The following is a 23,637-nucleotide window of genomic DNA, read 5'->3' as shown; positions in this document are numbered from 1 at the left end:
GAGAAAATAGATTTCTCCACTCCAGCCTTAGTAAGGATTGAGATATTTCTTAAGCACAAACTTTGGAGCTGCTTAACAGCAATCTTAGCTTGATCTGCAGGCCTGGAAGGCAGGGCCACACCCTGGCCTATCCCAGATAGGTCATCTGCTTCTCAAAGAAACTGGATACCACTTCCCTAGGATGGCCTTCCTGCCTTAGAGCAATGACTGCCACGGCCCTTTTAATTTAAGACGCCTCAAAACTAACTTTGGGACAGCCATTAGAGGTTTAAACACACCCCCCCATTAGGTACAGAGCATTTTGGAAGCCAAAGGGCACCAGTGACTTGCTGGTGGAAGGCTTAATAGGTATCAAGCTCTCTTACCTGACCTGACTCTCTGGGTGTGCACACTCTTTACTCCTGACACCCTGCTCCCTGACACCACCTAGTGGGGAGACATCATTCATAGCCTTTTTGAAAATGGGGAAAGAAAGGCAGGTTATTCTGTGGTGATTCTCAATCACGACTTAGAAACTAAGCCACCGCTTCCTGGGACTTCTGCCCAGAAAGCTGAACTCAGTGTCCTAACCAGAGCTTTGGAATTGGGGAAGGGAATGAGAGTGAACATCTATACTGACTCCAAATATGCTTTTCACATTTTGTATGCCCACAGGGCCATATGGAAAGAGAGGGGTCTTTTAACAACAAAAAATTCTCTCATTAAACATGCAGAAGAAACCCAGGGAGGTTTCAGTCATATTTTGTAAAGGACACCAGAAGAGAGATTCACTTCAGGCCAAGGAAAATAGGTTTGCAGATTCAGTTGCTAAAGCTGCTGCCCATTTATCCCTAACCATGGTACTTTTAATCCCCCAGCTCTCTGATTGTTATACCCCTTCCTATAATTCACAGGAAAAAAAATCCTTGCAGAAGAAAGGGGATACATCTTTTCTTTTTCTGGATGGTTTCAAATACCCTCAAACCAACTCTTAATCCCAGAGGCAAATCAATGGAAACTGATATTTGGTTTTTAATCAGGGCACACACCTGGGAAGAAATGCTCTTCAATCCCTGGTGAAATGCATTTTCACAGGTCAAAAGCTGGGAGAAACAATTAGGCAGGTCCACCAGGCCTGCCCAATTTGAGCTCAAGTAAATCTTTTTTTTTTTTTTTTTTAATTTTTATTTTATTTTATAATTATAACATTTTTTTGACAGTACATATGCATGGGTAATTTTTTACAACATTATCCCTTGCACTTACTTCTATTCAGATATTTTCCCATCCTCCCCAAACCCCCTCCCCCTGATGGCAAGCAGTCTTATATATGTTAAATATATTACATTATATTCTAGATACAATATATGTGTGTAGAACCGAATTTTTTGTTGCACAGGAAGAATTGGATTCAGAAGGTAAAAATAACAGTTTACATTCATTTCCCAGTGTTCCTTTTCTGGATGTAGCTGATTCTGTCCATCATTAATCAATTGGAATTGGATTAGCTCTTCTCTTTGTTGAAGATATCCACTTCCATCAGCGTACATCCTCGTACAGTATCATTGTTGAAGTGTACAGTGATCTTCTGGTTCTGCTTGTTTCACTCAGCATCAGTTGATGTAAGTCTGTCCAAGCCTCTCTGTATTTCTCCTGTTGGTCATTTCTTACAAAACAATAATATTCCATAACATTCATATATCATAATTTACCCAACCATTCTCCAATTGATGGACATCCATTCATCTTCCAGCTTCTAGCCACTATGAAAAGGGCTGTCACAAACATTTTGGCACATACAGGACCCTTTCCCTTCTTTAGTAGTCCCTTGGGGTATAAGCCCAGTAGTAGTATGGCTGGGTCAAAGGGCATGCACATTTTGATAACTTTTGGGGCATAATTCCAGATTGCTCTCCAGAATGGTTGGATTCTTTCACAACTCCACCAACAATGCATCAGTGTCCCAGTTTTCCCACAGCCCCTCCAACATTCATCATTATTTGTTCCTGTCATCTTAGCCAATCTGACAGGTGTTTAATGATACCTCAGAGTTGTCTTAATTTGCATTTCTCTGATCAATAGTGATTTGGAACACTCTTTCATGTGAGTGGAAATAGTTTTAATTTCGTCATCTGAAAATTGTCTGTTCATATCCTTTGACCATTTATCAATTGGAGAATGGCTTGATTTCTTATAAATTAAAGTCAATTCTCTGTATATTTTGGAGATGAGGCCTTTATCAGAACCTTTAACTGTAAAAATGTTTTCCCAATTTGTTACTTCCCTTCTAATCTTGTTTGCATTAGTTTTGTTTGTGCAGAAACTTTTTAATTTGGTGTAATCAAAATGTTCTATTTTGTGATCAATAATGGTCTCTAGTTCTCCCTTGGACACAAACTCCTTCCTCCTCCACAAGTCTGAGAGGTAAACCATCCCATGTTCCTCCAATTTATTTATGATTTCGTTCTTTATGCCTAAATCTTGGACCCATTTTGATCTAATCTTAGTATGTGGTGTTAAATGTGGGTCCATGCCTATTTTCTGCCATACTAATTTCCAGTTTTCCCAGCAGTTTTTGTCAAATAATGAATTCTTATCCCAAAATTTGGGATCTTTGGGTTTGTCAAAGATTAGATTGCTATTTTTATTCACTATCTTGCCCTGTGATGAACCTAACCTATGCCACTGATCAACTAGTCTATTTCTTAGCCAATACCAAATGGTTTTGGTGACTGTTGCTTTATAATATAGCTTTAAATCAGGTACACTTAGACCACCTTCCTCTGACTTTTTTTTCATTAGTTCCCTTGCAATTCTTGACCTTTTATTCTTCCATATGAATTTTGTTGTTATTTTTTCTAGGTCATTAAAATAGTTTCTTGGGAGTCTGATTGGTATAGCACTAAATAAATAGATTAGTTTGGGGAGTATTGTCATCTTTATTATATTCGCTCGGCCTATCCAAGAACACTGAATGTCTTTCCAATTATTTAAATCTGACTTTATTTTTGTGGCAAGTGTTTTGTAATTTTGCTCATATAATTCCTGACTCTCCTTTGGTAGATATATTCCCAAATATTTTATACTATCGACTGTTATTTTGAATGGAATTTCTCTTTGTATCTCTTGCTGTTGGATTGTGTTGGTAATGTATAAAAATCCTGAGGATTTATGTGGATTTATTTTGTATCCTGCGACTTTGCTAAAATTCTGAATTATTTCTAGTAGCCTTTTAGCAGAGTCTTTGGGGTTCTCTAAGTATACCATCATGTCATCTACGAAAAGTGACAATTTGATTTCCTCATTTCCTACTCTAATTCCTTGGATCTCTTTCTCGGCTCTTATTGCCAAGGCTAGAGTTTCTAGTACTATATTGAATAGTAATGGTGATAGTGGGCAACCTTGTTTCACTCCTGATCTTACAGGGAAAGGTTCTAGTTTATCACCATTACATATGATGTTTACTGAAGGTTTTAAATATATGCTCCTTATTATTTTAAGGAATAGTCCATTTATTCCTATACTCTCAAGCGTTTTTTAGTAGGAATGGATGTTGGATTTTATCAAATGCCTTTTCTGCATCTATTGAGATGATCATATGGTTTTTATTAATTTGATTATTAATATGGTCAATTATACTAATAGTTTTCCTAATATTAAACCAGCCCTGCATTCCTGGTATAAATCCCACTTGGTCATAGTGTATTATCCTGGGGATGATTTTCTGAAGTCTATTTGCTAATATCTTATTTAAGATTTTAGCATCAATATTCATTAAGGAAATTGGTCTATAGTTTTCTTTCTCAGTTTTCGATCTACCTGGTTTAGGTATCAGTACCATGTCTGTGTCATAGAAGGAATTTGGTAGGACTCCTTCAATCCCTATTTTTTCAAATAGTTTACATAGCATTGGAGTTAGTTGTTCTTTAAATGTTTGGTAGAATTCACCTGTAAATCCATCTGGTCCTGGGGACTTTTTCTTAGGAAGTTGGTTAATAGCTTGGTCTATTTCTTTTTCTGAGATGGGACTATTTAGACTACTTACTTCTTCCTCTGTTAATCTGGGCAAGCTATATTTTTGAAGGTATTCTTCCATTTCATTTAAGTTATCGAATTTATCAGCATAAAGTTGAGCAAAGTAGCTCCTAACTATTGTTCTAATTTCCTCTTCATTAGTGGTGAGTTCACCCATTTCATTTTCAAGACTATCAATTTGCTTTTTCTCTTTCCTTTTTTTAATCAGGTTTACTAAGGGTTTGTCTATTTTGTTGGTTTTTTCATAAAACAAACTCTTAGTTTTATTAATTAATTCAATAGTTTTTTTACTTTCAATTTTATTAATCTCACCTTTTATTTTTTGAATTTCAAGTTTTGTGTTTGGGGGTTTTTAATTTGTTCCTTTTCTAGCAATTTTAGTTGTAAGCCCAATTCGTTGGCCCTCTCTTTCTCTATTTTATGCAAGTAGGCCTGTAGAGATATAAAACTTCCCCTTATTACTGCTTTGGCTGTATCCCACACATTTTGGTATGATGTCTCATTATTGTCATTTTCTTGGGTGAAGTTATTAATTATGTCTATGATTTGCTGTTTTACCCAATCATTCTTTAGTATAAGATTATTTAGTTTCCAATTATTTTTTGGTCTATTTTCCCCTGGCTTTTTATTAAATGTTATTTTGATTGCATTATGGTCTGAAAAGGATGCATTTACTATTTCTGCCTTACTGCATTGGATTTTGAGGGTTTTATGCCCTAGTATATGATCAATTTTTGTATAGGTTCCATGAACTGCTGAGAAGAAAGTATATTCCTTTCTGTCTCCATTTAGCTTTCGCCAAAGATCTATCATATCAAACTTTTCTAGTATTCTATTTACCTCTTTGACTTCTTTCTTATTTATTTTGTGGTTTGATTTATCTAATTCTGAGAGTGCAAGGTTGAGATCTCCCGCTATTATAGTTTTGCTATCTATTTCCTCTTGCAGCTCTCTTAATTTCTCTTTTAAGAATTTAGATGCTGCACCACTTGGTGCATACATGTTTAATATTGATACTGCTTCACTATTGATGCTTCTCTTTAGCAGGATATAATGCCCTTCCTTATCTCTTTTAATTAGATCAATTTTTGTTTTTGCTTGATCTGAGATGAGGATGGCTACTCCTGCTTTTTTGGTTTTGCCTGAAGCATAATAGATTCTGCTCCACTGTAACGTGCTCTCCTGGCAGTTACAATTACTAGTCTGTCCTAGACCCACCAGAGTACCTTTGACCACTGTCCTTTGCAGTGTGAGCTCTACCCGGCTCGCCTCCTCTGAGGCCTTCTAAGGTCTCTGGCCACAATCTCTTGAATCTATAGCTTAATAACCGGTAGCGCACTCAAGAACAGCCATGTGTAATCTTAAAAGCCTTTATTATACCTACTCACATAATGCCCTAACTGATGCCCTGACTTGTTGGTTCCCTGGTGAACACCTGGTCAGAAGACCCATGTGTTCACTACCAAAACCCTTACCTCTTTCGGCTACCCATCTTGGCTTGGCCACCCCGGCTGGTGAGCCAGGGTGAACAGCAGGAGGTTAAAGAGGGCGTTTGCTGCCTGCAGTGGGCTTACATAGGGCCTGTGAGGTCACGCACACAGCCAATCAGCGAGAGAGTCACCCATTACAAAAGTATCTCAATATGGCCAGGATCCCGCCCAAGGGCAGTCCTAATATCCACAGAAATTACTTCTGGGCCTCAATCCCGATGCACTGTGTCCGCCCATTTAAAGGGCCCTTACAATTCCCTTTCTCTTGTTTTGCGGGAACCGCACATCTCACCAAGCTAAACTTTTAGCACCAGCTATAGTTCACTTGGTCCATGAGATGACAGAGTGTTATGCCCAAGGAGGTACAAAGCAGCAGATCAGTAAACAGAAGTATGACAATGAGAACCAGGCTCAACAGTGGCCCAAATGTTCAACCCATTCATCAAAGTCATACTCGAGATAATAGGCCAAAGAGATTGGATGCCAATGAGGTAGGATGTCAACACTGAGGTGGGAAGTCAACAAGGTAAAACATCACAATTCTAGTTAACAAATATCAGTAGGTAGGTTGTCACAATTCTAGTTACATTTATCACAGTTCTAGACCAATTCTAGTTTCTTACAATTTTCTGTTGCACTTTTCACACTCCTAGAACAATTCTAGCTTATCACAATTCTCAATTGCACTTGTCACAATCCTAGAACAATTCTAGTTTATCACAATTCTCAATTGCACTTTTCACAATTCTAGAACAATTCTAGCTTATCACAATTCTCTATTGCACTTTTCACAATCCTAGAACAATTCTAGTTTATCACAATTCTCTATTGCACTTTTCACAATTCTAGAACAATTCTAGATTCACAGGTGCACATAAGCAAAGTCATGTCCAGTAACATTGTCTCAATAACAATGGCAGGTGGGTGTGTTGGTTTTTCACCCACTAATTTAAAAGCATAGTCCTTCAATAGAAAGCATAGGGCAAAGCCTCTTCCCAGGCCACCATATGGCAAGTGGCCACGGGAGAAGCAAGCAGGCCCATTGTCCATTTACAGTCTTTATATTGCGTATCACCCAAAACAGTCCATTTCAGCTGCAACACTGGAACTGTGTCTGGTGTCTCTGGTCACGGTCAGGAGGGACATTGCTGCCATCAGCGTCTGAAGGGCTGCGGACATCTGGCTGGTCTCTCTGGACTGTTGTCTGGTCCTTCTCTTGGATCCCAGGTTACAAATGTCTCTGGTGGGGATGAACTCTACTGCTGGATCTGCACCTAGGAAGGAATGTCCCCGGGGCCCAACTTGGGCCTTTCCAAATGCCATCCAGGCCTTTCCACATCACAGTGGAAACAAAGTTGTTGTCAAAAAGATTAACAAGTCAGACAAAAGTCAGTCTGTCACTTAGCTGCACTTTCTGTGTATGCCCGAAGTGCATTGCTAAGGTAAAATGCAAAGAATTTAAAAATGTAAAACCAAAATAATTTAAAAGTGTAAAACCGAAATAGATTAAAAATATAAAACCAAAATAACTTTAAAATGTAAAATCAAAATACTTTGAAGATGTAAAATCAAAAATGTTTAAAAATGTAAAATCAAAATTTAAAAATTGTAAGTAATCACATATCCCAAAATTCCCTTCTCTTGTTTAGAAGAGAAGATCTTGGGGATAGTCTGTGCAGTAATGACTTTACTAGAACACTCGGCTATATCCCTGAATTCTTTTGCCTAAAAATCAAAGTTTGAATTTCTGATACCGAATTGTACTCCAGGAGTGTGAATCAATAAATCTGATATTTTCCTCCTGGGTCAAAGATCACACACTGTCTATTTATTCTAGTGATTAAAACAGCAATTTTCCAACCCATTCTAAACATAAACCCTGTTTTATAAGTACCCGTAGGGGGTTGGGAAATCAAGCTCACCTGTGGAAGTGGAAAATCCACGAGGTAAGAAAAGAGGAGTTTCAACTCTCCAAAGACGATCCTAGCAGTTTTAAAAGTATAAAACTCCACTCTCTCTAACTGCAAGGTCTTGTCCCTGTAAGGTTTCTTAGAAATTAATGGAACTGTATTTTTAAAACTTTTCTGATTATACTCAATACCCCACAATTCCTTTTTGCCTTGGGGCATAAAGCCATCATTGGATTCCCTAACAATGAAGCAATGGACAATAGATTGGTTTTGGACTATTTCTTGGTTGCTGAAGAAGGGGTATGTGTGTCTGGTGTCTACATACCCTCCTTCTAGGACTTCTGGAAATCTCTTACAATACCATGTTGATTTATATTGTTTGTTATATCACTATTTGCATGTACAATTCCTGTTTGTTACACCACATCGAGTCTGCACTGATTGTGGGGAGAGTCACCACTAATAGCCTCTGCGTTATTGCTATGTGCTTGTGTAATAACTCCCATGCTGATGGGTTTGTGCATACTTGTCTCTAATAAGGCCCTTCAATCCAGAAACCCGCTAGCAAATCCCCCCCCCTCCCAAGGCTGGGGTTAAGTGACTTGCCCAGGGTCACACTACTAGGAAGTGTTAAGTGTCTGAGATCAGATTTGAACTCCGGTCCTCCTGAATTCAGCACTGGTGCTCTATCCACTGCGCCACCTAGCTGCCCCTGAGACATCATAAGACTATTGTAGGACTTGAAAGTCTCAGAAATCATTGGATTCTCTGAGACATCATAAGACTATTGTAGGACTTGAAAGTCTCAGAAATCATTGGATTCTCTGAGGCATCATAAGACTGTTGCTGGACTTCAAAATCTTGTGGGGATCATTGGATTCCCTAACATATAAAAAGACTGATGTGGGATTTCAAAAACTTGTGGGGATCATTGGATTCCCTAACAATGAAGCAATGGACAATAGATTGGTTTTGGACTATTTCTTGGTTGCTGAAGAAGGGGTATGTGTGTCTGGTGTCTACATACCCTCCTTCTAGGACTTCTGGAAATCTCTTACAATACCATGTTGATTTATATTGTTTGTTATATCACTATTTGCATGTACAATTCCTGTTTGTTACACCACATCGAGTCTGCACTGATTGTGGGGAGAGTCACCACTAATAGCCTCTGCGTTATTGCTATGTGCTTGTGTAATAACTCCCATGCTGATGGGTTTGTGCATACTTGTCTCTAATAAGGCCCTTCAATCCAGAAACCCGCTAGCACTCCACCCTTTTACTTTTAGTTTGAATGTCTCAGCCTGTTTCAGGTGTGTTTCCTGTAAACAACATATAGTAGGATTCTGACTTTTAATCCAGTCTGCTAACTGCTTCCTCTTTATGAGGCAGTTTGCCCCATTCACATTTATGGTTAGAAGGACTAATTCTATATTGCTTGCCATCCTATTAACCCCTGCTTATGCTTTTCCCCTTTCCTTCCCTTTTACCTGCCTATCCAGTATTAAACTGGTGAACACCACTTGCTTTTCACAGCCCTCCCTTTTTAGGATCCCTCCCCCACCTTAAAGATCCTCCCCTTATTTTACCCCTTTTCCTCGAAATTACTGTATTCCCTTCCCCTTAGCTTACTCCTTCCCTTTCACTTTTCAATGAAGTGGAAGAAGTTTCACCATAAATCGAATATGTCTATTGATACACGCTATGTTCATCTCCCTCCTTTCTTTCTCTCAGATATAATAGGTTACCTTTGCCTCTTCATGAGATGTAGTACCACCACTTTACACTTTTTTATGATATAATCTCCTTTCCACCACTAGTTTCTAAGACAAATTGTACATATGTTCTTTACATATTTTTTTGACAGAAGTATAGTTCTCAAGATTTCTTTTTACCTTTTTAGAAATCTCTTGAGTTCTGTATTTGAAGATCAAACCTTTTATGTAGGTCTGGTTTTTTCATCAAAAATAGATGGAATTCATTTATTTCGTTAAATGTCCATCTTCTTCCCTGAAAACGATGCTCATTCTTCCTGGGTAAGTTATTCTTGGCTGCATACCAAGTTCCTTAGCCTTTCGGAATATCATGTTCCAGGCCCTGCGTTCTTTTAATGTGGACACTGCTAGATCCTGGGTTATCCTTATTGTGGATCCTCCATATCTGAATTGCTTTTTTCTAGCAGCTTCCAATATCTTTTCCTTTGTCTGATGGTTCTTGAACTTGGCCACTATATTTCTTGGCGTTTTGATTTTAGGGTCCCTTTCAGTAGGTGATCGATGAATTTTTTCAATGTCTATTTTACCCTCTGTTTCCAAAACGTCTGGGCAGTTCTCTTTGATAATTTCCTCGAAAATGGTGTCCAAGCTCTTTTTTTCCTCCCATTTTTCAGGGAGTCCGATTATTCTCAAATTGTCTCTCCTGGATCTGTTTTCCAGGTCTGTTGTCTTTCTGGTAAGGTACTTGACAGTCTTTTCAATTGTTTCATTTCTCTGGTTTTGCTTGACTCCCTCTTGGTTTCTCCTTGAGTCATTCATTTCCACTTGTTCCAGTCTAATTTTCAATGATGTATTTTCTTCACTCACTTTTTTTATATCTCTTTGTAATTGTCCAATTGAGTTTTTATCTTCTATGGAATTTTTTTCCATTTTATCCATTTTATTTTTTAGAGAGCTGATTTCTTTTTCCAGCTCACTAATCCTGTTTTCCTTGGAGTTGTTTACCTTTTCCAGCTCACTAATGATTTGATTTCTTTATCCACTCTGTCTTTGAATGCATGGGATGACTTCTCCAGGCTGTCTTGCCAAGCTTCCCTTTCCTTTTCCCATTTCTCTTCCAGCTCTCTTGTGAGAGCCTTTTTGATTTCCTCTATGAGGTTCTTTTGTATTGAGGAGCAGCTTATATCCCTCCCAGGGGATACATCTGGGGACAGTCTGTTCCTAGTCTCCTCAGCATTTGAAGTCTGCTCCCTCTCCACACAGAAGCTGTCAATGGTTAGAGCCCTTTTGAATTTTTTGTTCATTTTGTCAGAGCAGGAATCAAAGAAAACAAACTGACAAGAGAAACAATTGGTCTGTTTTGCGGGGGATGGGGCTGGATGGTATTAATGGGCTTCCTCTACAGACTGGGGGTAGGGCAGCAGAGAGCCACTAAGAGAACAGCAATGACTGTACTGAGTCTGCGCTCTGAGGCTCTGAGAACGCACCGAGTCAGTCCAGGTGGGGGTTGGGGGTGGCCGGGCTCTGAGAGACGCTGGCTTTCTGGGGTTTTAATCTTCACCTCCGGTGTTTACACCCCCTCCACAGCTCCTGGCTTGCTGCCAAGATGGAGCATCCACACTGGGGCAAAAGCCCTTTCACAGAAACGGCAGAGATCGTACCCCTCCCCCTCAGGTCTGAGCTGTGTGAGCTGCCTGTCTTGCTCTGGCTGTCTGCCCTCAGTCTGCGCCCAGTCTGATTGACCCTCCCCCGAGCAAACACAGACCTTTTCTGGCGACTTTCAAGGATGTCTTCTCTTGGTGATAATTTGTGGATTTCTTTCTGGGTCAAGCATTAAGTCAGAGGCTTGTCATGAAGTAAGTTCTGAGAGAAAACGAGGAGCTCAAGCAGCTGTCTGCCTCCACGCCGCCATCTTGAGCTCAAGTAAATCTTGAAGAAGCTGTTAGCCCTCCCCCTCTCCTGAAGCCTGTTTAGAGAAGGGGCACACACCCAGAGGAAGATTGGCAAATACACTTTGCACAAATGCCCCCTTGCAGGGGTTTCAAATGGCTTTCGGTTTTGTTAGCACCTTTACTGATTGGATAGAAGCATTTCCCTGCAGTACTGAGAAGGCTCTGGAGGTATCAAGGCGCTTGCTAAAAGAGATATGCCCAGATATTTTTTGTAGACATTTTAATAGACCATGCCCACTGGTGAAGATAATTCTCTTCTCAATATTAACCTTTGCTATCTTCCTAAGAGGACTTTTTACCACTTAGAAGTCTGTCTTCCTAGCCCTGCTGGCTTTTCAGTGCCAATAAATTCCTTTTTGCCACACAGGTTTTCGAATTTTTTCCCATAGACCTGCAGCTCTGACCAGAGGGGATTTCCCACCCCAATTCTTGCACCTCTTCACAAAACCACTAACCTCATCATTTGCACCTCATCAGCATCTTAATTATCCTCTAGCATGGCTTCCATGAGTCCCCTTTTTGCAGAACACTCTGCCTTCTGCCTAAACCTCTTTACAAATCTGCTGGCATGGGATGCCTATCCAAACTTCTGTTTCCTGAAGATATTTTGTCCCTACTGCTGCCCACCCAAGAACTAACATCAGGACTATGTGTTTAAAACTGCAAAAGTAAGTTTTTGCCTTTAAGGTATACTTTGAAAAAGGTTCTCCAATATTGATCTTGAAGATGATCAATTCCTGCAATTAATGCTTAAGATGTTCCTTGATTGCATGTGATAACTTATATCAGATTTATTGCCATCTTGGAGAAAAGGGAGGGAAAGAGAAAAGTTTGGATCTCAAAATCTGATGTAGAGAGCCAGAACTCTGGAGAAGTATACTTGAAAGAAATCCTATTTTTTTGTGGAAATTCAAAGGCAAATAGCTAGCCAATGTTAGCAAATACTTCCTTATTTCAAGCAGCCCAAGAATCTCATTGTAAATATCATCAGGCTGCTGGAGCTTTACATTTGCAATTTGGGATAACAAAAGAGAAAGCTAGAAGCATACTAAAAGCCATACAGCTTGCCTTCCTTTCCACTCTCCTATGCTCCCTCCAGGGAAGAACCCTCATGGTTTGAGACCTAATGAAATTTGGCAAATGAATGTGACCCATTATAAATCTTTTGGTCATCTGTCTTTTATCCATGTTGTGGTAGACACCTTTTCAGGATTCACTTTTGCAATACCAGCAGCAAAAGAGACAGCTCAAGTGGTCACTGAATTCCTTATACAAGCATTTGCAGTTATGGGTGTGCCACAAGCAATAAAAACAGATAATGGACCTGCATATACTTCTAAACATTTTGCACACTTTTGTGCACAGTATCAGATTTTACACACCACTGGCATACCTTTCAATCCTCAAGGATAGGCAATAGTAGAGAGGAAAAATAGACATCAAGATGCTCCTCCAAAAACAAAAAACAGGGGTAGCCACAGATAGCCCTAGAAAACTTCTAAATTTAGCTCTCTGTACAATTAACTTCTTGATTTTTGACAAAGATGCACTGGCTCCAGCAGATAGGTTATATAACCCACTGGAAGGGCAGTGTTCAGTCAAGCAGCTCCGCTAACTTTAAATAATTGCCAGGTGATGTGGAGAGACCCAGAAAGTAGCGAAGGGAAGGACCAGATAGCTTAACTGCTTGGGGGAGAAGGTTTGTTTGTATATCCACAGATGGAGAAGGAATCAGATGGGTGCCAACGAGCTGTATTTGCCTTGTCTATCAGAGAGAGACGGAGCAGACCCTTGAAACGAAGGAGAAGACCCAAGATACATCTGGTGGTTACATTGCTGATTGTGCCCACCACTGAAAGAGCCTGGCAGTTTTGGCAATTGACTCATGAACATTAAAAATTGTTAATAAGACAGTTGCAGAACTTTAAAACCAGCAGGAATCATTGGATTCCCTGAGTTAACACCTTGTTTCAAGTATACTTCTTTCAAGTATACTTCTCCAGAGTTCTGGCTCTCTACAATCTTACAAAAATTAATGTTAAAAAATAAAATAAATTTAGGGAAAAATGTCAAACTTCCAACCCATTGACCCATGTTATTTCCAGGAATATTCCAGGATATAGCTCAAACCAGATTTAAATGAAAATGGAAATTGTATCAAAATTAATAATAATAAAAAACATAATACATTAAAATGTGTGATACTTCTATAACAACCATATTAAGAAATATTGGTAACAATTGAAAATTTTAAAAATTGCAAAGTATTAACTGAAAAGTGAAGAAATAGAAAAGATATGACAATTTGGGAAAAATGCTTTGATCTTTGCAATGACATAGCAGGTCTTGTTCAGACTTTTTTGTTAACTAGGACTAGAAAAACTCAAAATGACTACTCCTGTGCTTTGAAATGGACAAAACACTGGCTCCCTCATCCCTGGGTCAAGGGGCCTCAGGCTTATAGGAAAATGTTGCTTAAACTAAATTAAGGGAAGTGTTATATTCAGATTGGGCCCCATCCCCAGGTTCATGAGACCCTAGACTTTCCAAGAAGTAGGTGTCTACATTGCAAAAAGTTTCCGTTGTGTACTCACTCTCATCCAGACACTTCCCCATTGTAAAGGAGAAACTATGTCAGTGATTCCCAAAATTTGTAACCGCAAGGCTGTACCAGGATGTGGGAAATGGGCTTAAAAGTACACCTCACTAAAGGTTCGGGGCTGATCTCTACTAGCCTGTCTAGTGGAGTCAGTCGCCGGCCGACTAATAAATGATGCTTTAAATTGAATAATTTGGTCAGAGCTGTCTATCTCATGTCTGTCCATTGCAGCTTCAACATAAATAAATATGAAACACTTTTGACCTTCCAACAATTTTTTATGGAATTACTAAGGACATCTCAAAGGATTTTTGAAGTGATTGTCCAACAGATTTCTTCATATATTGGGACGATAAATGAAGAGTATAGATTTCAATCTCCTTTTGAGAGAATGGGAAATATCTGAGATGTTGATGCTTCTAAAGAATACTTGAATTATAACTAATCAGCCGATAATAACTATATAGCTTAGGAAAGCAAGGGTTTTAATGTAATGGGTTTTTAAAACAATGCATGCTAAAGGAAAATGTAATGCTAAAGGAAATATTCAGTTCAGTATACATAGTCTGGGATATAGTTGGAATATAGAAAATGATATGGAAACTTTGTGGTTATTCATGATATACAACTGGAATTTCCTGGGTTTCAAAGCCAGGGCAAGGGAACATTAGGCTGACAAGCAAAAGGGTGGGGACAAGAAAGTATCATGCTATTTAAAGTACTTTGAAGATAGAGAAATTATAGGGAACCAAGAGTCTATGTGTCTTTAAGAACGAGCCAAGTGAAAAGCCAAGCTTCTATGTTGAAGCTCTGCCAGAAATCTTTGAGACTTAACATGTTTCTATTAGGAATAAAAAAACTCCAGAAATTAAATCAGAATGTGCTTCCCTATTGGCATAATTTTGGTAGACTGATAACCTAAACACTTTAAATTTTTGACAGTGGTTTAGTGAACTATAGGCCTTATACTATGAAGTATTTGAAATAACTGCACTTTGTAAAAAATACTAGTAAATAATTGAAACTATTAAGTATTTTGTATGATATCATTTGGGAATATAGATTCATGAATAATTTAATCCTGGTTTCATTTTAACTGGGAAGAACTATGATCAGTTAGACTATTTGGCATGGAGAAAAAGTATTGGGAAAATGCATAAGAAAATGTATTTTGTGACCTTAAAAAATAATCTTAAAAAAAGTTACCCTAATATTGCTTATATCTGCAACATTACATAGAGTTAATGCCTAACATTACTTTGATAAATCATTGCATTAGAAATATCGTTCCTAAAAAAAAAAAAAAAAAATTTGGATTCTTTTGATTTGTATACTAAATTATTAAAAGATTGATATATTTGAAAATTATCTATTTGCAAATATAATGGATAATAGTGACAATCATCTTTGAAGTTGGTATAGCAAGGATCCTTTAAAATGCCCTCATCTGTGAAAGCAGAGTCCTAAATATCTTGTTAACCATATTAATCTTGAAATAAATGACTTTAAGTATGGAGTTTGAAACAAACCATTATCTCATCTGCTCTTAAGCTCTTTGTAATACAAAATACTTATCAAAAGATCCTTGGGTAACTGGGTCTGATAAACTATCAGCTTTAAGGGAACTAATTTTTAGATGGATTTTATATTCGATTTTGTACTGGAACAAGATTGTCATACTTGAAGTTTCTTCTCTGAAGTTTGAGTGGACAAAGAAAAAATGGACCTTCAAAGAACTTGCAGATTTTCAGGACTTACTATCAACCAAATATGAACTTCAAATTTAACATACAAGAGTCAATATGAAAGATCAGGTTTTTTTTTTTTAATTCATCCATTTAGTTTTATTTATTTATTATTATTATTATAGCTTTTTATTTACAAGATATATGCATGGGTGATTTTTCAGCAATGACAATTGCAAAACTTTTTGTTTCAATTTTTCACTTCCTTGCCCCCACCCCTTCCCCCAGATGGCAGGTTGACCAATACATGTTAAATATATTAAAGTATAAGTTAAATACAATATATGTATACATGTTCAAACAGTTATTTTGCTGTACAAAAAGAATTGGACTTTGAAATAGTGTACAATTAGCCTATGAAGGAAATCAAAAATGCAGGCAGACAAAATAGAGGGATTGGGAATTCTGTGTAGTGGTTCATAGTCATCTCCCAGAGTTCTTTCACTGGGTGTAGCTGGTTCAATTCATTATTGCTCTATTGGAATTGATTTGGTTCATCACATTGTTGAAAATGGCCACGTCCATCAGAATTGATTATCATATAGTATTGTTGTTGTAGTATGCAACGATCTCCTGTTCCTGCTCATTTCACTCAGCAACAGTTCATGTAAGTCTCTCCAGGCCTTTCGGAAATCATCCTGCTGGTAATTTCTTTTCTTTTCTTTTCTTTTTATTATTTTTTTTATTTAATTTTTATTTTATTTTATAATTATAACTTTTTTTTTTTACAGTACATATGCATGGGTAATTTTTTACAACATTATCCCTTGCACTTCTGTTCAGATTTTTTCCCTTCCTTCCCCAACCCCCTCCCCCAGATGGCAGGCAGTCTTATACATGTGAAATATAGTACAATATATTCTAGATACAATATATGTGTGTAGAACCGAATTTCTTGTTGCACAGGAAGAATTGGATTCAGAAGGTAAAAATAACAGTTTACACTCATTTCCCAGTGTTCCTTTTCTGGATGTAGCTGATTCTGTCCATCATTAATCAATTGGAATTGGATCAGCTCTTCTCTATGTTGAAGATATCCACTTCCATCAGCATACATCCTCGTACAGTATCATTGTTGAAGTATATAATGATCTCCTGGTTCTGCTCGTTTCACTTAGCATCAGTTGATGTAAGTCTCTCCAAGCCTCTCTGTATTTCTCCTGTTGATCATTTCTTACAGAACAATAATATTCCATAACCTTCATATACCATAATTTACCCAACCATTCTCCAATTGATGGACATCCATTCATCTTCCCTGCTGGTCATTTCTTACAGAACAATAATATTCCATAATATTCATATACCACAATTTATTCAGTTGTTCTCCAATTGATGGGCATTTACTCAGTTTCCAGTTTCTAGCCACTACAAAGAGGGCTGCCACAAACATTCTTGCACTTATAGGTCCCCTTCTCTTCTTTAAAATCTCTTTGGGGGGCAGCTAGGTGGTGCAGTGGATAGAGCACTAGCCTTGAATTCAGGAGGACCCGAGTTCAAATCTGGTCTCAGACACTTAACACTTCTTAGCTGTGTGACCCTGGGCAAGTCACTTAACCCCAGGCTCAGGGGGGAAAAAAAATCTCTTTGATATATAAGCCCAGTAGTAACACTGCTAGATCAAAGGGTATGTACAGTTTGATAACTTTTTGAGCATAGTTCCAAATCGCTCTGCAGAATGACTGGATCTATTCACAATTCCACCAACAATGTATCAGTGTCCCAGTTTTCCCACATCCCCTCCAACATTGTGCATTATCTTTCCCTGTCATTTTAGCCAATCTGACAGGTGTATAGTGGTATCTCAGAGTTGTCTTAATTTGCATTTCTCTGATTAATAATGACTTGGAGCATCTTTTCATATGGCTAGAAATAGTTTCAATTTCTTCATCTGAGAATTGTCTGTTCATATTGTTTGGCCATTTATCAATTGGAGAATGGCTTGATTTCTTATAAATTAGAGTCAATCTTTATATATTTTGGAAATGAAGTCTTTATCAGAACCTTTGACTGTAAAAATATTTTCCCAGTTTATTGCTTCCCTTCTAATCTTGTCTGCATTAGTTTTGTTTGTATAAAAACTTTTCAATTTGAGATAATCAAAATTTTCTATTTTGTGATCAATAATGATCTCTAGTTCTTCTTTGGTCATGAATTCATTCCTCTTCCACAGGTCTGAAAGGTAAACTATCCTATGTTCTTCTAATTTATTTATAATCTCATTCTTTATGCCTAGGTCATGTATCCATTTTGACCTTATCTTGTTGTATGGTGTATTAAGTGTGGGTCAATGCCTAGTTTCTGCCATACTGATTTCAAATTTTCCCAGCAATTTTTGTTAAACATTGAGTTCTTATCCCCAAAGCTGGGTTTGTCAAATACTAGATTATCAAAGTTATTGACTGTTTTGTCCTTTGAACCTAACCTATTTCACTAATCAACTGGTCTATTTCTTAGCCAATACCAAATGGTTTTGGTAACTGCTGCTTTGTAATTTTAGATCTGGTACAGCTAGGCCACTTTCATTTGATTTTTTTTTTCATTAATTCCCTTGAAATTCTTGATTTTTGTTTTTCCGTATTAACTTTGTTGTTATTGTTTCTAGGTCAATAAAATAATTTGTTAGTCTAATTGGTATAACGCTAAATAAATTAATTTAGGTGGTATTGTCATCTTTATTATATTTGCTCACCCTATTCAAGAATATTTAATATTTTTCCAATTGGAAAAACGTAGGAAGATGTGTATGTGGTGTGTTTGTATGTGCGTATGTATGTATACATTTTAAATGGTAAGGGGATGAAAGGGGGGGAAAGAATGTGTGCAGCAGAGAACCAAATAACAATTTATAAGAAAAAAATGGTCATGAATATAATTTATTCTAATATACATACATACATACACACACACACACACACACACACATATATATATATCTATTATATATACACTTACTTGATCTGGTAATTGTTATATATATTTTGAATCCTCCCTGATATTCTACTGGACACATGACAATGTTCTCTTTTGTTTTGTTTTTGTATTTGTTGTTTTTTAACTTTTTTCAAATAAAAAAAAAGGAAAAAGGCTGTTAAAATTTTTAATTGCTTTCCTTTTACTCTGTTAGTTCCAACTTGCCTTTACATATTATGGACAAGATTTTAATCTCAATCTATTCCAAAACAAATGATAAGGGGGGGAAATGAACAATTTCAAGGTTATTGAACAGGAACATTGGACCTGCAGTCAAGAACTGAATTCTTCTTCAGATACTTTCTGGAAAAAAAATCACTTCAGTTCCTCATCTGTAAAATGGAGATCTAACTCAAGTATCTAACAAGGATTTTCTGTGACTAAAATAGAACATACTGTACAATTTATAAGTGCCATATAAATTCTAACTATAAAAGAACATGCAAATTTACAGAGAAGTGAGTGATGGAATCAACTGGAATTGAAATGCAGTTATGTACAAAGGATTTTTTTTTTTTTTTTTTTTTTTTTTTTGGTGAGGCAGTTGAGATTAAGTGACTTGCCCAGGGTCACACATTAAGTTTCAAGTATATAAGGCCAGATTTGAACTCAATTCCTCCTGATTCCAGGGCTGGTGCTCTATCTACTATCCACAAAGGATACACTTTTAAAGTTAATTTGCATTATTTTCTATGTCACTTTTTTAATAGCAAAAATACTTATTTATCCAGCTTGAAAACAAGTCAAAGAAAATATAAAATATATACCAAGCAATGTAGAGTGAAGGACTCTCTCATGGGGAATAAATTCAAATAAGAAAAGAGTCCCAGGTCTTACCCAATAGGAAATTTCTCTAAAATCTTGATGTGTACCATGGTGACTGCCAATTCCTCTCACATTGGCTTCTATTTTTCTTTGGGCCTGAAGAAAAGTTGGGATCCCAAATATTTTTTCTCTTGCTGTTGGAAACCCCAAGTTGTTTCCATGAGCCACTATGAGTTGGCTCCAATATACTTCTGTCACTCTTCTGTTTCAATATTAATCTTTCAAAATGGGATCTTTAGAGAGAGAGAGTTGAAAATCAATTTTAATGACAGGGTTTTGTTTTTGTTTTTGTTTTCTGCTTGTTTGTCCTTGGCTTTTGGGTGTGTGGTTGAGCTACCAAGTAAGATACCTTGCCATAGGTTTCCAGATCTTCAAGGAGAGAGTCTACACTTATCAAGGTCTTGCACCAATTCAAAACTTTTCACATACAAAGTTAAAGTGATCTGTTTTTATTTTCACTAATTTTCTAACATTATATGGCTGGCAGGGCTGCTACAGAAATATTGCTGGTTAATAAAAGAGGCTTTAGCACCTAAACCACCTTACAATTTGTGCCACAGAATGAGGCAAACAATTGTAAGGCAAAACAAATATCTAATTTCTAGATTTTATTAATATCTGGATTATTTTTTACTTAAGTGATTTCAATAGTAATCCAAAATCATTGATATGTTAACCAGAAACAATCCTCCTTTTGATATGTTCAATTCATATGTCTCAAAGGGAATTTGAGAGGCAAATCTCAAAGGTAGCATATTAATCAGGGTTACATGACCTAATAAAGGATAATTATAATGTTCTGTCTCTGGCCAAGAGACCCTAAATTCAAAGGTGCAATACGTTTTTGTAAGCATAGAACAAAGAACAGCTATCTAATCAACATCACACAGATCAAAGTAAGCAGTCCTAATAGCCCCAACATGTCATGAGGTTCATTTTAAGGAATGCCTTTGTAAATTAGCAGGGCCTACCTACTTGATTAAAACAGATTTACGGGGCAAGGTCAGATTACCATAGTTTCTTAGGGACACCCCACAAAACTGAAACAATGTTTCATGAGAAAATGGGGAAAAGTATTTCTAGTAGCAATTATATCTTTGGAATCTTCAGAAAGGGGGAGGTTAAACTTTGGTCTATATGTTTGTATCTCTACAAATGGAGAAGGAATCAGATAGGTGCCAACGATACATATTCGCCTTGTCCATTAGAGAAAGACGGAGCAGACCCTTGAATTGAAGACGACCCAAGATATATCGGGTGGTTCCATCGCTGATTGTGCCCACCACTGAAAGAGCATTTCAATTCCAGTTGATTCCATCACTCACTTCTCTGTAAATTTGCATGTTATTTTATAGCTAGAATTTATATGTTACTTATGAATTGTACAGTATGTTCTATTTGAGTCACAGAAAATCCTTGTTAAATACTTGAGTTAGATCTCCATTTTACAGATGAGGAACTGAAGTGATTTTTTTTTCCTGAAAGTATCTGAAGAATTATTCAGTTCTTGACTGCAGGTACAAATGTTCCTGTTCAATATCCTTGAAATTGTTCATTTCCCCCCCCTTATTTGTTTTGGAATAGACTGAGATTAAAATCTTGTCCATAACATGTAAAGGCAAGTTGGAACTAACAGAGTAAAAGGAAAGCAATTAAAAATTTTAATAGCCTTTTTCCTTTTTTTATTTGAAAAAAGTTAAAAAACAAAAAATACAAAAACAAAACATTGTCATGTGTCCAGTAGAATATCAGGGAGGATTCAAAATATATAACAATTACCAGATCAAGTAAGTGTATATATAATATGTGTGTGTATGTGTGTGTATATATATAATATATATATATATTAGAAATTAGTCATGACCAATGTTTTCTTATAATTTGGTTCTCTGCTGCACACATTCTTCCCCCCCTCTTCATCCCCTTACCATTTAAAATGTGTATACACACACACATACACACACACACACACATACACACACACATACACACCACATACACATCTTTCCTATGCTTAATTCTGCTCCATAACTTGGTTTACTATTGCTTAACCCTCCTCTCCCCACCTAGGGATCCCTCATCTTCTTCCCTCACTCTTCGCTTTCCCATCCACCCATCCTTCTTCCCTTTATAGATTTAGGGGGTGCTAAACCCTCCATGATATAGGTAATGTGGTCTATTGAACCCATTCTGGATGTGAATAGGTTTTCAGAACTTCTAATGCCCATCTATTCCTATTCCATCTAATGCCTCTCTATTCTTCCATTGCATCTAATTTATTAAACGTTATTTTTCCTTCTCTGCCAATCTTTGATGTAAATCTCTCTCTCTCACACACACACACACACACACACACACACACACACACACACAAACACACAGAGTTTGTCCATGTTCCTTAAAACTGATCTTTCATATTGACTCTTGTATGTTAAATTTTAAGTTCAGGTTTGGTTGATGGTACATTCTGAAAATTTGAAAGTTCTTTGAAGGTCCATTTTTTCTCATTTAAAATTCTAATTTTGCTGGATATATTCTTGGTCACAGATCTAGTTCTTTTCATTGGTAGATATGATCCCAGGAATAGTCTTTTATTGTAGCTGCTAAGTCTTGTGTAATTCTAATTGTAGCTCTAGGGTATTTAACTTTTGTTTCTTGCAAATTTTCTAACTTTCCCCTCATGTTCTATCACTCCAGGACAATTTTCTTGGATTATTTCCTGCATTATTGTGTTAAGGTTCTTTTTTTGGTCACATTTTTCAGGCAGTTCAATTACACTTTCTCTTTTTAATCTGTTCTCCAGATCTGTTTTTCTTATAAACTATTTCACATTGTTCTATTTTCTCATGTTTTGTTATTTCTTGGCCTCTTATAGCTTCACTGGTTTCCCTTTGACCAAATTATTTTCATCTTTTCAGATTCTGTACCCTTTTTTCTAGTTGGTTTAACTTTTTTACATGATTTTATTTAACTTTTCAATGTCTCTCAGATTTTTGAATTCTTTTTTAAGTTCTAGAAATTCTCTCTGGGCGGGGAGCCATTTCATGTTCTTTGGGTTAGTGTCCTACTCTGAAGATGAATCCTGGTCTTCCCTCTCAATGTTTCAATGGTGGGCTTTTTTGATTTTTTTAAAATAAGAGGTATTAGTGAAAGCATCTCTAATTGTGGGATAGGGATATGGTCACTCCAACTTCCCTTCAACTTTCTACTAGAACCAGAAACCCCATACCAAGAACTCCACCCTCCTCCAAGTGCCCCCAGCCAGTAGTTTCCCTGACCTGCTGCCTCTACACTCATTGGGTGCTGGTTCCTTTTCGCCCAGGGCCACATCTCAGCAGCACAGCTAGTCTCGCTGTTCCCAATCATCCAAATTTTGTTCAGTCTTCTGGGACTGAGTCCAGGGAGTCAAACCCTGACTCCACAAACAATCTGGGAAGTGAAAGTCTCTGTGGTTCTTGCTAAAGCTTCAGCCACGCCCAGCTAGCCCAAAAGATTCCCATTTGATGTTTCCATGGAGCTAACCTGGAGGTATTTATTTGTACATCAGATGGGTTAATCCCCAGCCCAGGGACTTTCTTCAGATCTTCTCAGGTTGTAACAGGAACCCCCCTCCCAAGTTCTGCCCCAAGTCGTCTTGGTTTTTCATTGGTCTGTGTTCACAATGAGGCACAATTTTTATCTATTTGTGGGGGAAATCAGGGAAGCCTGAAATTTACCAACCTATTTCGACATCTTCCCAGAATCCTCCCACAAGATAATTTCAATATGCTATTCTGTATTGTGCTGCAAAGTAAAACCTCAATATTATCTTATTAATATTGTCATTAAGTTGTCAAAAGTGTTAGTATGCAAGATGAAATCTGGGGACTACAAAGTTAATTTGTTACCATGATCTTATGGTGATAAATCAGCAATCTAGTAGTACCCTATGTGGTTAATCAATTCTATGTGGCTATATATTACTGGAAATGTTGGAGGGATAATACTGTGAAGGCTGGATCCCCAACTCATTTCCTTTATTCTCAGCTTCTCTTTTCTTAATAGTTTCCCATTTATTATACCATGGACATGGCTATTACAACTATTGAAAAATGCAAACTTATTGATTCATAAACTGATTTTTCCAGAAAGATTTTTGACTCATGCCCAAGATCAGAGTTCAAGATTCTTGTCCTTACACATCTATGGAAGGTGGATTTGTAACATTTAGATCTAGATCTAATAAAACAGCACAATATACATTTTTTAACATTTGTCTTTCCTTTCTTGTGGTAAAATTTTCTATCCAATGAAGGGTGATTATGTTAAAGGAAAATTGCTTGCTTCAAATTTCTTTCTGTACCCTAACAGTATTTGTCAATATGTCAGTCATACTGGAAAATCTAAAAAGATTAAATAAGCAGGTCTTTAATTC

This window comes from Sminthopsis crassicaudata, chromosome 2 (assembly GCF_048593235.1).
Source record: "Sminthopsis crassicaudata isolate SCR6 chromosome 2, ASM4859323v1, whole genome shotgun sequence".
Classification (NCBI taxonomy): Eukaryota; Metazoa; Chordata; class Mammalia; order Dasyuromorphia; family Dasyuridae; genus Sminthopsis; species Sminthopsis crassicaudata.
This window is presented reverse-complemented; position numbering follows the sequence as displayed.